Here is an 18,645-nt window from a genome sequence, read left to right as displayed (position 1 = left end):
TGGGTTTACTCAGATGTTGCAGCTCTTTCCAAGTCCTATTTTGAGAGCTTTTTAGCCTAAATGGACTATTCCTAAAGTTGCACGGTAATGTACCAAACAGTGTTTCTTTGCTATTCATAAGGTTTTCCCTGGCCAATTGTTTCAGAAGTGGACGGCCTCTTCCTTCTTCCTAGTCTGTCTCAGTCTATAAGCTGGGCTGTTACCTGTGCACCAGGTGCATTATGCTGATTAATCCTAGAATTATATACCTGCCAAAATTGTCCCTCAAATATGATGGTGAAATCAGATTTCCAGACAAGCAGAAATGAAGGAAATTTGTTAAAACCAGACCAACCTTACAAGAAATACTAAAGATAATCCTTTGGACAGGGGTCAATAATAGCAAACAACAACTAACCATTAATACACAAGATGACATAACCCAGAAACCAACACAGTTATGGACATATCCAAAGTAAAATAAGCTTACATGATTGCAAGCAGGGGACCAGAGATATTTATTGGCAAATGAGGACAACTACAAATCAAAAAGAGGGAAAAATAGTGTAGTTACAGAACTTCTGAACAGTAAGGAAGTTAAGAGAGTTGCAAGATAGAATGGACTGTTCTAAACACAGAAAGAAAATTATAAATCTTGAGGTAACCTCAAAGAAAAATGATAAACCCTCACATCACAATAAAAAAAAAGAGGACAAGCACAAATATTTAGCAAATACTAAAACAATAGCAACAAAAGAAATGACAGCACAATTTATAAACATAATAAGCTCAACCCAAAACATTATATGGAACAAAGAAACCAAGAACACCACAAAAATTCACATAACAAAATGACAGCAACTAATTCATACTTGTCAATGATTACATTGGATTTCAATGGATTAAATGCACCACTCAAGAGACATGGAGCTGCAAACTGGATAAGAAAATATAACCTGTCAATATGCTGTCTACAAGAGACATACCATAGAGATAAAATAAAAATAGACTAAAATTCAAAGGTTGGAAAAATATATATCAAACAAATGTCAGTCCAAAAAGAACAAGATGGCAATACTAATTCCTGATAAAATTGATTTTAAAACAAAACCACCATAACAGACAAGGAAGGACATTATATAATGATTAAAGGATCAATTGAACAAGAAAATATATACATAATAACTATTTACAGATGTGATAGTTGGAGTTATTTGTTAACTTGGCTGGACCACAATTCTGAGTGTGTTAAGCAGTTGTGATGTGGGTTATTCCCGTGATGAGATTGGATGTATAAGTTTTGAGCAGCCAATTGGTTGAAAGGGAGTTTCCCTTAGGGGTGTGACCTGCCTCCAATATATTTATGAACATCCTAGGAAAAAGAGACACTCTTCTGTGGATCAGGATCTTGTTGTGCTGCCTACAACAGTCCATGAGTCAAAAATCCACCTTTTGGCCTGAAGATCTTGGACTTGTCATTCGTTGGAGTCAACAGCTGGTATATTGCCTGCCAACCTTGAGCTTGTCAGCCCCTGCAGCTGCATGAGTTGAGAAAAGCCTCCAGTTTGATGTTTGATCCAAGAACTTGGGGCTTGCCAGCTTCTATAAATGTGTGAGCCATTTTCCTAAGATAAATTTATCTCTCTGTATATATTTAAACTTTATTGGTTTTGCTTCTCCAATGAACCCAGCCTAACACATTTCATACTGGGAGTAGAGTAAGGACTATTATGTAGGAAAAACCAAGTGGAAGCCATTCAAACTGCCTCTACCTAGAAAAATAGTAAACCAAAAGCAATACCACATTCCTGGAGGGATTGCAAAGTTTACTACCACCATCAAAGACTTGCAGGATGCAGGGGTGGAGATTCCCACCACTCCCTCATTTAATTTGCCTATCTGGCCTGTGCAAAAAACACATGGATCTTGGAGAAAGACATTAGATTATAATAAACTTATTCAGTCAGTGACTCCAATTGCAGCTGCTGTTCCTGATATGGTTTCATTGCTTGAACAAATTAGTATATCTCCCAGTATGCAGCTATTGATTTGTCCAATGCTTGTTACTCAATACCAATTTCAAAGGACTGACAGAAGCAGTTAGCCTTCAGCTGGCAAGGCCAACAATATATTTTCACATTGCTTCCTCAGTGGTATATCAACTCCCCAGTACTAGGTCATAATTTATTCCTTAAGGATCTTGATCACCTTTCCCTTCCACAAGACATCACACTGGTCCATTATATTGATGACATTATGCTGATTAAACCTAGTAAGGAAGAAGTATCAATGACTCTAAACTTATTCATGAGACATCTGCATGCTAGAGGGTAGGAAATTAACCCAACAAAAATTCAGACACCTTCTACCTTAGTGAAATTTCTAGAGGTCCAGTGGTGTGGGGCATGTCAAGATATTCCTACTAAAGTGAAGGATAAATTATTTTATGTGTCTTCCCCCACAACTAAAAAGGAGGCACAACATCTGATGGGCTTCTTTGGATTTTGGAGGCAACATATCCTTCATTTGGATGTGTTGTTTCAGCCTGTTTATCAAGTGACTCAGATAGCTGCTAATTTTGAGTGGGGCCCAGAACAACAGAAGGCTCTACAACAGGTTCAAGCTGCAATGCAAGCTGCTCTGCCACTTGGACCATATGATCCAGCTGACCTAATGGTGCTTGAAATGACTGTAGCAGATAGAGCTACTGTTTGGAATCTTTTGCAGGTCCCTATTGGTGAATTGCAATGCCGACCTTTGGGATTTTGGAACAAAACCTTACCATCCTCTGCATATAACTTCTCTCCTTTTCAGAAACAGCTTTTGGCTTGTTACTGGGCTGTAGTAGAGACTGAATGCCTAACCATAGGCCACCAAATCACTATGAGGCCTGAGCTGCCCATCATGAACAGGGTATTGTCTGACCCACAGAGTCATGAAGTTGGACGTGCATAGCAGCACTCCATCATTATATGGAACTGGTATAAAAGAGATTAGGTTCAAGCAGGACTTGAAGGCACGATTTAGTTGCATGAGGAAGTGACCCAAATGCCTACAGTCTCCACTTCAGTCATATTACCTCCCCTCTCCCAGGCTGCACTTATGGCTTCATGGGAAGTTCCTTATGATCAATTGACTGAGGAAGAGAAAACTCTTGCCAAGTTTACAGATGGTTCTGTGCGATATGAAGGCACCACTTGAAAGTGGACAAGAGCAGCATGATAGCCCTTTTCTGGGACTTCCCTGAAGGACAGTAGTAAAGGAAAATACTCCCAATGGTCAAAACTTTGAACTGTGCACCTGGATGTTCACTTTGCATGGAACAAGAAATGGCCAGATGTACCACTTCATGGACTGTGGCTAATGGCTTGGCTGGATGGTCTGGAACTTGGAAGGAGCACGATTGGAAAATTGTTGACAAGGATGTATGGGGAAGAAGTATGTGGAAGGATCTCTCTGAATGGGCCAAAGGAGTAAAGATATTTGTGTTTCATGTGAATGCCCACCCAAAAGGTGGCATCAGCAGAGGAGGGCTTTAACAATCATGTCCATAGGATGACACGTTCAGTAGACACCAGTCATCTTTTTCCCCAGCTACTCCTGTCACTGCTCAATGGGCTCATGAACAAAGTGGCCTTGGTAGCAGTTTTGGATGTTATGCACAGGCCCAGAAACATGGACTTCCACTTACCAAGGCTGATTTGGCTACTACCACTGCTGAATGTCCAATCTGCCAGCAGCAGAGACTGACACTGAATCTATAATATGCAACTATTCCTTGAGGTGATCAGCCAGCAACCCCGTGGCAAGTTGATTACATTGGACCACTTACATCATGGAAATGGAAGTGTTTTGTTCTTATTGGAATAGATACTTATTCTTAGAATTCACTTCCCTGCATACAATGCTTCTGCCAATACTACCATCCATGGACTTACAGACTACTTTATTCCTTATTCACCATCATGGTATCCCACACAACTTTGCTTCAGATTAAGGGACTCACTTGACAGCAAATGAGGTGTGGCAATGGGCCTATGCTCATGGAATTCACTGGTCTTACCATGGTCCTTATCATCCTGAAGCAGCTGGCTTGATAGAACAATGGAATGACCTACGGAAAACACAATTATGGTGCCAGCTAGGTCACAATACCTTGAAAGATTGGGGCAATGTTCCCCAGAAGGTTGTATACGCTCTAAACCAACATCCAATATATGGTGCTATTTCTCTAATAGCCAAGATTCACAGCTTCAGCAACCAAGAAGTGTAAATGGGAATGGTACCACTGACTATTATCCCTAATGACCCACTCAAAATTTTTTGCCTCCTGTCCCTGATACCCTATGCTCTGCAGGTCTGGAGAAGGAAGGAATACTTCTACCTGGAGACACAATAGTGATTTCATTGAACTGGAGGTTAAGAATGCCACTTGGTCATTTTAGCTTCCTCATACCTTTGGATCAACAGACAAAAAAGGGTGTTACTGTACTATCTGATGTGATAGATCCTGATTATCAATGGGAAATTAGGCTGACATTACATAATGGAGGTAAAGAAGAATATGTTTGGAATACAGGAGATTCTTTAGGATGTCTCTTAGTACTACCATGCCCTGTGATTAAAGTCAATGGAAAATTACAGCAACCTAATTCTGATATGACTACTAATGGCCCAGACCCTTCAGGAATGAAAGTTGGGTCACCCCACCAGACAAAGAAACATGACCAGCTGAGGTGCTTGCTGAGGGCAAGGGAAATGCAGAATGGGTGGTGGAAGGTAGTTCTGAATATCAGCTATGACCATGTGACCAGTTGCAGAAACTAGGACTGTGATTGTTATATTTCTTCACTGTATATGTGCATCAAATATTTTTGTTTCCTTCCATTATGAACTATGAAATGTAAACAAGTTAATGTGTTTTGGTTGTACATGTGTTAGTATATCATGTTAGGAACAAATATGACTTTAAAATTGCCCTTATTTACAGATTATATATGGTTAAGGAGATGTGTACAATGGCCAAGTTGACAAGGGTTAGATGGTGATAGTTGGAATTGTGTATCAACTTTTCTGGACCACAATTCTGAGTGGTTTAAACAGTTGTGATGTGGGTTATTCCCATGATGAGATAGGATGTATCTGTTTTGAGCAGCCAATCAGTTATAAGGGAGTTTCCCTAGAGGTGTGGCCTGCTTCCAATATACTTATGAATATCCTGGGAAAAAAAGACACTCTTCTATGGATCTGGATCCTGTTGAGCTGCCTACAACTGTCCATGAGCAAAGAATCAAACATTCAGCCTGGAAATCTTGGATTTGTCATTTGTTGGAGTTCACAGCCAGTACACTGCCTGCCAACCTTAACCCCATCAGCCCCTGCAGCTGCAGGAGTTAGGAAAAGCCTCCAGCTTGATAGTTGATCCAAGAAGTTGGGACTTGCCAGCTTCTATAAGTGTATGAGCCATTTTCCTAAGATAAATTTCTCTCTCTCTGTATATATAAGCTTTACTGGTTTTGCTTCTCTAGAAAATGCAGCCCAACAAAATAGACTCAATGAAAAAGCCCCAAAATACATAAATCAGACTTAACAGAATTGAAAATGCCAATAGATGACTCCACAGTCATAGCAGGAGACTGTTTTACCCATTTTCAATAAGAGGTAGAAAAACTGGAAAGAAACTCAACAAAGACACAGAAGAGCTAAACAATACATTCCACCAACTTGATCTTATACACACTTACAGAGCACTTCACCCCATAACAGCATAATATATATTCTTTTCCAGTGCACATGGAACATTCTCCATGATAGAGTATATGTTAGGCCATAAAGCAAGCCTTAATTAATTTAAAAACATTGAAATACTGCAAAGCATCTTCTCAAATGACAATGTTATCAAACTAGAAATCACCAATAGGAGTACCAATGGAAAAAGAACAAACACATGGAAATTGAACAACACCTTCCTTAAGAACGACTGGGTCATAGAAGAAATAAATAAAGAAATTAAAAAATTCCTTGAATCAAATGAGAATGAAAACAAGCATACCAAAATCTTTGGAACACAGCAAAAGCAGTGATCAGAGGCAAATTTATAGCAATAAATGCACACATCAAAAAAGAAGAGAGAGCCTAAATCAAGAGTTTAAATAATCAATCCAACAATTAGAAAAAGAACAGTAAGACAAGCCTACAGACACCAGAAAAAAGAAAATAATAAAGATTTGAGCAGAAATCAATGAAAGATAAAATAGAAAGACAATAGAAAAAATAAACAAGACTAGAAGTTAGTTTTTTGAAAAGATTAATAAAATTGATAAAACACTGGCAAATTTAGCAAAGAAAAAGAGGGAGAGAATACAAATAACATGAGTAAGAATTAAATGGGTGACATCACAACAGAACCAACTGAAATAAAAAGGATAGTATCAGAATATTATGAAAACCTTGTGGCAGTTAAAGATGTATGTCAACTTGATTGGGCCTGGCTGAGTGGTTGGGCAGCTAGTGGTAATTATTTCCCACAATGAGGCTGGTAATCAACTCCATGGTGGGATCTACCACAAGCAGTTGAGTAGCTGCTTTGGGTATGTGGTCTGCTTCCCATATATAAGAATCAACTTTGGGAACAGTCTCTAGCTTATGATATGCTTGGACCCTGCATGTAGTCATGTCATGGTTCAGCAGCCTGCCAGGCTTTGCCGACCTGGGGACTTACAATGGACTTCAGTTAGTGGCTTGCTGTGTGGTTTGGTAACATTGGGACTGTGCTTTTTTACTTGTCAACCTTGGGTTTGGCAGCCTAAGCAGTCGGCAGCTGTCTGAGTGAAGAAAAACCTCCAGTTTCAGTGGGCCGGGAAATGGAGGCAGAGCTGAAGCCCTTGGCTGAGAGGCTTTCACCTAGTCCCTAGAGCCTGGCACTTTGAACTTGGATGTAAAGCCTCCAAACTGTAAGAGAATAAACTCCTGTTTGTTAAATGCATCCCATTTGTGGTATATTCCTGTCAGAGCAGCAGTAGGTAACCAGAACAGAAGTGTACTCCAATAAATTTGAAAATCTAGAAGAAATGGACAGATTTCTTGAAACACGCTACTTACCTAAACTAACACAGACTGAGGTAGAAAGGTTGAACAGACACATAACAAAAGAAAAAGTTGAACAAGTCATAAAAAATTTACCAACAAAAAACGTCCTGGCCCAGACAGTTTCACCAGAGAATTCTACGAACCATGCAGAGAAGAACTGACACCAATTTTACTCAAACTATTCCAAAACATAGAAAAGTACAGAATTCTCCAAAATTCATTCTATTAAGCAAGCATAACCTCGATACCAAAACCAAGCAAAGCCATCACTCATAAGGAAAACTATAGACCAATATCCCTTATGAATATAGGCTTTCTTCATCTTCTTTTGATTGTTTTGCTGATTGAGCCGTTTCCAAAGAAGTATTCAGGTATTTGTCTTCAATCTCATTAATTCTTTCTTCTATTGATTTGATTCTACTCTTTTACCCTTTTAATGTATTATTTCTGAAAATTTAATGTTAGTCTTCTGAATTTCTATCTGCAGATTTTGTATTCTTTCTAATTTTTCACTTATTTTGTCATTTTGTTCTTGTATTTTTTTTATGAAATTTGTCTAGGGTTTTGTCTGTGTTTTTCCTTAATTTTCTTGGTGTTTTCATTTATCTGTCTCTCAATCCTTTGAAGGTACCTAAATATAATTCTTTTGAATTCCTTATCAAAAGTTCCATTCTTGCTTCTTCCTTGGAAGTGTTTTCTGGGTCTTCTGCTCCCTTTTTTCTACCACTTTACCTTGATTCTTTGTGTAGAATGTGGCAATAAATGAGAGAAAATATTTAAAGAAATACTTTAAAAAGCCTTTTAAAAAAGGAAAAAAAAATACAATATCTGGTAAGGGGAGAATAAGAGAAATAGGTAGAGTAGGAGAATAATGAAGAAAAAAATGGGAAAATGCAAAAAGACAAACAAGGAATGGGGAGAACCACAAGAAAGAAAAAATGGGAACCTGGATCAAAGAACAAAGAGAAAGCTGAAAACTGGAATCTGGGAAGGGAACAAGAAAGAATAATAATAAAAAGGACAGAAAAAAAAAAAGAGAATAATTTTAAAACAGAGAAAAGCAAACAAACAAATCTGGGCAGGGTGTCGCAGTGCTCCCAGATTCCTTCTGAGCAAACAGACTGGGATGGAATTTCTGCTGGTCCAGAGGGTGGGTGGAAGTGAGGGCTGGCCACATTTCCATTCACCAAGAGAGTGTGGAATATAAGAGTAACAAGGGGAATATCACATCTTTCCAGTCCTCAGTATCCAGTTGTCCTTGCTGTCCCCAGCAAGTGGAGCCTATTCTTAGGCCCCTGGAATCTGAGAGAGCACTGTTGTTTTAAATATCCAAAAAATGGTCCAGCCACTTGTAAACTTTCAAAATGGCTGCACCCTCCCAGCAGCCAAAAGTCCACAGCTCAGTTTGTCTCTTTCTTTGATATTTTCCCTTTTATTCACCAGCCACCAGTGCAGTCCTCCATACTACTTCTGGCTAGCAGGGCCGATTTTTAGGTTAATTCTTAGGTCCTAACACCAGTTGGCAATATCCAAACTGTCTGTGCCATCATTATTGCTGACAGCCCACAGCTCCATATACCTCCTTTTTCACTGTTTTCATGCCGGTTCTTCTGCTACTTGGAGTTTAGTCCACTTCTGTATCCTTTTTTTTTCAAAGCTCATGACTTCAGGATTATCTTCTACATCTTTGTTAATTGATTCCTTTTTTCTTTGTTGAAGAGGTTCTATGTAGTCTGTCTGCCTATTCTGTCACCTTAAATAAAAAGAATCTTAAAACCAACAATAGAAAAGCAGATCACCACATACAAGGAATTCTAAATAAGATTAAGTGTCTACTCTGAAACCAGGGATGACAGAGACAGTGAGATTACATATTTGAAATGCTGAGTAAAATATTATCAAGTAACAATTTTATACCTGGCTAAATTGTCTTTTTTAAATGACAATTAAAACATTTTCAGATAAGTAAAGCTAAGGAAGTTTGTTATCACTAGATTTGTTGTACAAGAAATGCTAAAAAGAGTCTGATGTTAAAATTAAAGGACATTGTGGAGTAAATCAAAGCTGTTTAAAAAATAGAGCTCTCTGGTAAAGACAAATTCATGGGCAAATATACAGTTACTGTATTTTATGTTTGTAACTCTACTTGTTATGTCTTATATGATTTGTAAGATAAATACATGAAAATAATTATGTATGCGTGTTATTGACTACACAATGTACAAAGATGTAATTTGTGACCAAAACAACATGAAGAGGGCCATAGAGGTATATAAGAACAAAGTGTGTATGTGGTATTTGAAGTTCAGTTTGTATCAATTTAAACTAAGTTGTTATAAATTTATAACAATTGTTACCCCTGTGTTAACCACAAATAAAATATCTAACAAATATATATACAAAAATAAAATGAAATGGAATCTAAGTAGTTCATTAAAAAAAATTAACCAAATGTTAAATAAGAAAGCAGTGGAAGAAATGAGAGACAGAAAACATATAGTGAAAGGCAGAAGTGGATCCTTCCTTATTGATAATTACTTTAAATGTTCATAGATTACATTATCCAAACAAAAGGGAAGGATTAGCCAAATTCATTAAAAAGTAAGTAAATAAATAAGATCTAACTATATGTTATCTATAAGAGAGTCATATTAGATCTAAAGATATGCATAAGTTTAAAATGAAATGATGGGGAAATAAAATCTATACAAATAGTAGTATTAGAAAGTGTTTCTCTGTTATCTATAAGGTTTTATCAGGCCAATTCTTTGAGAAGTGGATGGCCTCTTCCTTCTTCTGAGTCTGTCTCAGTCTATAAGCTGCATTGCAGCCCGTGTACCATGTGCAACCTTGCTGGCATTTGAAACAGCGGTGGCACAGCCTCCAGCCTCACAGCAACACACAAGCCACCACAGTATGACAAACTGACAGACAAGTTCATCTCCCTTAGCTGTTCAAAACATCTCTTCCTGGCTTTCCCTCCTTCCCTCCTTGGTGTGGGGGCTGTCTGTCTCCCTCTCTTTACCTGGATCCTGCTGCTGTCCTATAAGCCTTGGCTTTCCCTCCTTCCCACCTTTGGGAACAACAAATAATTCAATAATTATTGAATACTTTAATATATCATTTTCAATAATAGATAGAATATCCAGACTGAAGATGAATAAATGAGTAGAGGACTTGAATAACAATAAATCAAATGTATTTAGCAAACATATATACTACATTGCACTGGAAAAAAAAAAAAAATAGAATATATGTTTTTCTCCAGTACACAGGGATCATTCTGCAGGATAAACCACGTAATAGATCAAAAAATAAGTCTCACTGAATTTAGAAATATTAAAATCACTTAATGGACTTCTACAGATGCAATGGAATTAAACTAGAAATTTTTAACAAAAGGAAATCCAGAAAATTTACAAATAGGTGAAAACTAACCACTATACTATTAAACAGGGGCTCTGGTAGCATAGTGCCTAAAGCACTCAACTGCTAACCAGAAGGCTGGTGGTTCAAACCCACCAGCCACTCCTGGGAAGGAAGATGGGGCAATCTATCTCCGTAGTGATACTGTCTCGGAAACCCAAGGAGGGGTCGCTATGAGTTGGGTCTGACTCGAAGGCACATAACAACAACAACATACTATTAAACGGCCAATGGATCAAAGAAGGGATCTCAAGGGAAATGAGAAAATTATTTAAAGACGAAACCAAAGCATCTAAAAATTGTGAGATGTAGCAAAGGTAAAACTCATAGGGAAACATGAACTGAGACCTAATTTCACATTCTCAGGAAGTGCAAAAAAAGGGAGAGAGAGAGAGACAGGAAGGAAACTAAGCCTGATATTATCTACATGGATGGAATAGACATAGCCACAACCCTAAATTCAGACTTTCAGTCCCCTTAAGTGTGAGAAAATATTTTTTTTAAAGTGATTCCTATGTGATATTTCTGTTATAGCAGCACTAGAAAACTAACACAATATATAAAGTAGAAAAGGTTGTTGTTAGGTACCATTAAATGGGTTCTGACTCAGTACAACCCTACGTACAAAAGACTGAAACTCTGTCTAGTCCTACACTATCCTTGCAATGATTGCTATGTTTGAGCCCATTGTTGCAGCCTCTGAGTTAATCCATCTTATTGAAGGTTTTCCTCCATTTCACTGATCATCTGTTTTACAAAGGTTGATGTTCTACTCCAGGAATCTGGTCCCTGTTGATAAATACGTCCAAAGTGTGTGAGAAAAATCTCACCATTCTCACTTCTAAGGAGCATTCTGGCTATATGTCTTCTAAAACAGACATGTTTCTTCATCTGGCAGTCCATGGTATGTTTACTATTCTTTGCCAATATCATAATTTAAATGCATCAATTCCTTTTCAGTCTTCCTTATTTATTGTCCAACTTTAGCATGCATATGAGGCAATTCAAAATACCAAGGCTTGGGTGAGGCACACCATAGTCAGGCATAACAAGTGACATCTTTGCTTTCTAACACTTTAAGAGCCCTCTTGCAGCAGATTTGCCCAATGTAATATGTCTTTTGATTTCTGGAGTGCTGTCTCCTATGCCACTGATTGTGGATCAAAATAAAATGAAATCTTTGACAACTAAATCTTTTCTCCATTTATCTTGATGCTGCTAATTAGCCCAGTTGTGAAGTTTTCATTTTCTTTGTTAGTTTAATCCATACTTAAGGCTGTAGTCTTTAATTTTCATCAGTAAGTGATTCCCTTCCACTTTAATTTCAGAAAGCAAGAAAAACAATAGAAATAATTAAAAAAAAAAATTGTGTTCATTGAAAAGACCCATAAAATAAAAAATAAAAATACCTGAAGCTAGTCTAATTAAAAAGAAAAAATATGAAATAACTAAAATCAGAAATGAATATGGGAGCATTACTGTCATCTTACAGAAATGAAAAGAAAAAAATTACAAGATGATATTATGAACGATTTTTTTTTGCCAGAAAATCAGATTGATCCAGGAGTAACAGAAAATCTCAATACACCTACAACAAATGAATAGATTGAATTAGTAATTGAAAGAACTCCCAAAAAGGAAAAGTCTAGATCACCTGGCTTCACTGTTGAGTTCTATCAAACTTTCAAAAAGAATCTACTTTAAAAGAGAATCTTCCAAAGAGAATATATGGAACCAATTGGTTCCATACTCATTTTCTAAATGATCGAAGGGACGGGAACTCTACTCAACTCATTCTAGGAAGCCAGCGTTATCCTGACACCAAAGTGAGATAAAGACAATTTAATATTCAAAAATGACAGACCAATATTTTTCTTCCTTAACAATATCTTTATCCCTTACCAGTATCTTTATCACTTATAAATATAAATGCAAATACCCTTAAGAAAATATAACCAAACCAAACTCAATAGCATATGAAAAGGATTATAAACCATGACCAAGTGAGATTCATCTCAAGAATGCAAGGGTGTTTCAACATAGGAAGATCAAATAATTTAACATGAATAGAACTAAGGGGAAAACACATATGCACATGCACACAAATACACATGATCATCACGTTTAATGTAGGCAAAAGCATTTAATGAAACTCAAGACCCTTTCCTGAGAAATAAAATCAGCATGATAGGAATAGAAGGAACAGTCCTCAATAAGATAAATGGAATTTACAGAAATCCCACAGTTAACATTATAGTCAGTGAAGAAAGACTAAGGGACTTTCCCTTTAAGATCAGGAACAAAACAAAGATGTCTGGTTTCACCACTGCTACTCAACATTGTATTGGATGTTCTATTCAAAGCGATCAGGCAAGAAAAAAGCATTAAAAGGTTTTCCAATTTTTAAAAAAGTAAAACATTATGTCTACTCAATCATAAAAAAAAAAAAAAGACCAGATTTGCTGGTCTGATAGAGCCTGGAGAGAACCCTGAGCCCATGGCTTCTAGCCATTGTCTGGAAATGAACTCACTCCTGTGAATTCCAGCCAAACAGTAGACAGGCATATGGGGTGAACATTTACATCAGGTAGATACACTCCTTGGAGCTATCAATCATGGCAGAACAGAAGGCCAGTGAGAATTACACACAGGCAGATAGCTCAGGGGGCGGGAGTGCATGAGAGGGAAGAACACAAGGAAGAAATAGCTATGGGGAAGAAGTGGGAAGAGAGCTGTTACATTGTGGGGAATGATAGGCAATGCATGAGACAAAATGTTTAAGAACTGCTGTATGGAAAATGAATTTTCTTTGTAAATTTTCACCCAAATCAAAACAATTTTTTTTAAAAAAAAAAGAATAAATTATTGCAAAACATATAATTTTCAGAATATCTTATATATTTATTTACACTTGCAAATAAAAATTTTACATGACCCAGAGATTTGTGTGAAATACTTACAGCATGGCAGCATAATAGTCAATGTTGGGAAAGACCCACATGTCTAAACTTTGATAGATGATATACAAATTGTGGTTCGTTCTTAAAATGGATAAACACTCAGCAGCAATTAAAACAAGACAAAAACTTTTAGATGTATGCATCTAATGTGTGAATATCAGTATGGATCGAATTATGTTCTCCACCCCCCACCCCACCCCAATATTTTTTTGTGTATTAGAGCTTAAATTCTAAAGCACTTGAGTCAGTGGAAGGCTGTGGTCTGCAGTGGGACCCTTAAGTCTATTTTGAAGTTTGACAAATGTTTCAGATGCCATTTGGGTTCTTTCTGACTATTAAACCAGCATTGTTGCTGTGCGTAGACAAGTTCCAGGACAAACCTCGGGAGGGGCAGTTTGCCTTCAGGAAGAATAGGGTTGAAAGTAGATTATGCTCACACAAAGAGCTAGGGAATTTAGCTGAACAGGTACTTTCTTAATTTAAATTTACGTTGGGGCCTTGGTATTGTTTGGTAGCCACCTTATGGCTAAGATTCAGGCTGCAGGATCATGAGTCACAGCCTATCTGGACCCCACCTACCCAGGTAGTCAAGGCCCAAAACCAATCTTGTTGCCCTTTTCTATCTTCAATTATGTACATATGAATCCCAGTCATGGTCTTTTCCTCACTTCTGTAGTCCAGTCTGCAAAGGAGATGAGTTAACCTACCACCAATCAGGATTTTGTGATGATTCCCCCTCCCTTTTTTTTTCAACCATATATATTTAGTCCCATGGCCATGACTAAGAGGATTCCATTTAGCTTTCTGTACTGTGTACATGCTGATGTTTTCCTCTCATCCTGGATGATTGTCTTTGTTTTGTCTTTTCCTGTCCAAGGCTTAATAAAAGCATCTCTATTGACCCTGTTTGGAAAAAAAAATATATATATATATATGTGTGTGTGTGTGTGTATATATATATATATATATATATATATATATCCCAACTCACAGTTAACGTAACTCTATATATAGAAAATATTTTAAAATTCACATGGATGTTAATAAAACTAATAAATGAATTAAGTAAAGTTCCAAGGTATAAAATCACTCACCCACAAAAAGCAGTCCTGTGTCTATGAACCAGCAATGAACAAACCAAAAAATATTTCTATTTATAAAAGAATCTAAAAGTGTAAAATGCTCAGGAATAATTTTGATATGGTGGGAGACTTGTAAACTAAGAATTATGAAATAGTGCTGAGATAAATTAAGGGATACCAAAATAAATGGAATGTATTATCTATTATTAATGGATTGGAATACTTGATAATTTTTAGATGTCAATACTACCTAAAGGGATCTATAAATTCAACCCAATTCCTATCAAAATTCTAATAGTCTTTTTGATAGACATGGAAAAGCTGATCCTCAAATTTATATGAAATGACAGGAAACCTCTAAATAGCCATAAAAATCTTGAGAAAGAAGAACAAAGTAGGACAAAGCACATTTCCCTCTTTCAGAGCTTACTAGAAATCTATACTAACCAATGTGATACTGGTTCAAGGACCGACAGATCTACCACTGGAAGAAGAAATCCATATACCCATATGTAAGAAATTACCAATTGATTTTCAGTAAGTATGTCAAGTACACTCAATGGGGAAAGTAGTTTCTTCAACAAGTATTGCTTGGACAGCTGGATTTCCACCTGCAAAAGAATGAAGTTAGACCCCTTACCTTACATTGTATGTGAAAACTAAATCAAAAGTAACTAATGATCTAAATATAAGAGCTAAAATTTTAAAACTCGTAGAAGAAAATATAAAAACAAATATTCATGAATTTATTGTGACAAGTGGATTTTTAGATGTAGCATCAAAAGAACAAATAACAAAAAACATAGAGATAGAATTCATCAAAATTTAAAGCTTTTCTTGTGCATGAAAGACTTTATCAACCAAATGATAAGGCAAACTACAGAATGAAAGAAATTATTTGGAAGCCATACATGACTGATTTAATTGTGTCCACACACACAAAAAAGGTATGCTGCAAATCGTAATATTTCTCTATACTTGTGGCTATAATCCTATTTGAGAATGGGTTGTCTTTATCATGTTGATGAGGCAGGATTAGTGTAGACTGTGTTTGGAATCAATCTCATACAAAATATAAAGGGATCAAATTAAGCAAGCAGAGATGGGGGATGGTAGAAGTTAAACCACATGGTAATCTCCAAGGAACAAGTAATCAGAAGCGAAAGAGACAAAGACCTTTCCTCACAACCAACAGAGAAAGAAAGCATTCCTCTCAGAGCTGGCACCAAAAGTTCAGACTTCTAGCCTCCTAAACTGTGAGAAAATAAATTTCTGTTTGTTAAAGCCATCCACTTGTGGTATTTCCCTTATTGTAGCACTACATAATTAAGATACCCTATATCTGATAAGGGTTTAATATTCAACATATATTAAGAATTACTACAACTTAACTATAAAAAGACAAACTATCATATTTGAAAAATGGACTAAGAAATTAATAGACATTTCTCCAAAGCAGAAATACAAATGATCAGTAAGTATATGGAAAAATGTTCAACATCCTTAATCACTAAGTAAATGCAAATAAGACCACAATGAGATACCACTGCACATCTGCTAAGATGGATATTATTTTTTAAAAAAAGAAAGGCAGAATAACGTGTTGTTGAGGATGTGGAAGAATTTGAACCCTCAAAAATTTTAGTGGTAGTGTAATATAGCACATCAACTGTAGAAAAAATTTTGGCCATTCCTCAAAAAGTTAAACATAGAATCATGACTTTATCCATGGAATTTCCAATGTTCATTGCAGCATCTTCACAAAAGCCAAAAGGTGGATGCAACTAATGTCCACAATAGATGACCAGATAAACAAAACATGGTATATTCATACAACAGAATATTATCCAGCCATAAAAAAGAAAAGAAGGGCTCATATGTGCTACTACATGGATGTACCTTGAAAACTTTATGCTGTGTGAAATGTCAGATACAAAAAGTTACACATTATACGAGCCTGTTGTTTTTGTTGTTATGTGCTCTCAAGTCGGACCCAACTCATAGCCTCCCCTCCTTGAGTTTCCGAGGCAGTATCACTACAGAAATAGATTGCCCAGACTTCCTTCTCAGGAGTGGCTGGTGGGTTCGAACCGCCAGCCATCTGGTTAGCAGTCAATTGCCTTAGGCATTATGCTACCACAATTCCTCATATAAAATGTCTAGATTAGGCAAATTTAGAGAGACAAAAGTGGTTTGGGGATTGAGAAAAAAGCCACTAGACAATTACTGAGATATGCAGCTGGCCCTGTGGTGAGGAACATCAGAATGTCAGAGAAGAAATGTGATGTTTATTGTTAGGTGTCGACTGTTTTGGTTTTGTGGTAGTTGTGTTCTCAAAATACCCACTTCTTGTGTTATAGTGTTTAATTTTTAAGTTTGTTATTTCTTAATGGAGGAACTGAAATAAAGATATCATGATCATCATATATATGAAATATTATTGAGCTATTAAAATTTAATCACAAAGAACTAGATTTGAAATTTTAAAAATAATTGAAATATAAAATCAACTAAAAGAAAACTGAAAAGAACAATGATCACATCTCTTTGAAAAAAAAAGAAATCCATCCATATTTGTAAAGTATGATTGTAGAGTAAAAATAAATCTTGGGATGATAATTTTTTGTTAAGAATCTTTTCTAACATGATTGTTACATTACTTTTTTATAAAATGTTCCAGTCAGATCTGACTTATAGTGACCCCTCTTTGGTTTCTGAAGCGGCATCACTGGGGAAGTAGAATGCCCAATCTTCCTTCTGAGGAGTGGCTGGTGGGTTTGAACCACCAGGCTTCTGGTTAGCTGTCAAATGCCTTAGGCACTATGCCACCAGAACTCCTAATATGATTGTTACATTATTGTTATAAAATGTTATGAAAAATAATATTATGAAAAATAAATGAGTTGGTTGTTTTTAAGTGAAGAATTTCTATAGCAATGAACAAACTCTGCCAAACAGAACACACTTGTTTTTAAGACAGGAATTATAGAGGATATGTAGTACAGTGAATTATTTAATATGGCCCTTCTAAACATAATCTTTGTAACTTCCACCAAATGATTGTGTGGGACTATGCAAATGTGAGGTGTTTGTGTCTCCACCAAGGGGATTGGATAGCTTGCTACTAATATAAGTAAAGGGAATGGCACCTTTGTGGGGTGTTGTTGTTGTTAGGTATTGTCAAGTCAATCCTGACCCATAGAGACCTTATGTTCAATAGAACAAAACATTGCACTGTGTTCCATCTTCACGATCCTTGCTATGCTCGAGCCTATTATTGCAGCCACTGTGTTGACCCATCTCATTGAGGGTCTTCCGCTTAGTCACTGACCCTCTACTTGGTACCATACAATTAAGGTATATGGAACTATGTTGTTGTTGTTGTTATGTGCCATCGAGTCGGACCCGACTCATAGCGACCCCTCCTTGGGTTTCCGAGGCAGTATCACTATTGAAGTAGATTGCCCCATCTTCCTTCCGAGGAGTAGCTGCTGGGTTTGAACCGCCAGCCTTCTGCTTAGCAGTCAAGTGCCTTAGGCACTATGCTACCAAAGCTCCCATATGGAACTATAGCATGGGTATTAGTCAGTTTTGCCATCACACTAGCCTTAAAATGAGCCATTCCAGAAGCTGAAAGTGAGAATGAGACTACCAACCAAAAAGAGGAGATGGGAGTGGAACACATCCTTTGGACCCAGGTTCGTGTGCTAGCAACCTCTTAGACCTAGGAGACACAAAGTTGTAATATGGGGATCAGAAGCAGCAGCATGAAAATGGTGGCAGCAGAGGCTGCAGAACCATGAGATGACACGAGACAGTGCGGTAGCCTTCTGAACCCACAGATCATGAAAGTTGAGCACCTTCAAGCCAGAGGCTTGCTAGAAGAGTGGGGGACCATGATGTCGAGGGCCAGGGAGAGGTGTTCTTACAGGCATTGCTGAAAAGAGGCTGTCCTGGGGGAAGAACTGTGTCCTGAGTCATTTCTCATCCTGAGCTATAACCTGTTACTTTCTAATGAACTTCATAATCATTCTTACGATTATGAAGTTCTGAGTTCTGTGTGTATGACCACTGCAGTGAATTACTGAATCCAGAGAAGTAGAGAGAAC

Source organism: Orycteropus afer, unplaced genomic scaffold (genome assembly GCF_000298275.1).
Source record: "Orycteropus afer afer isolate SDZICR_OR568_19922 unplaced genomic scaffold, OryAfe1.0 scaffold00047, whole genome shotgun sequence".
Classification (NCBI taxonomy): Eukaryota; Metazoa; Chordata; class Mammalia; order Tubulidentata; family Orycteropodidae; genus Orycteropus; species Orycteropus afer.
This window is presented reverse-complemented; position numbering follows the sequence as displayed.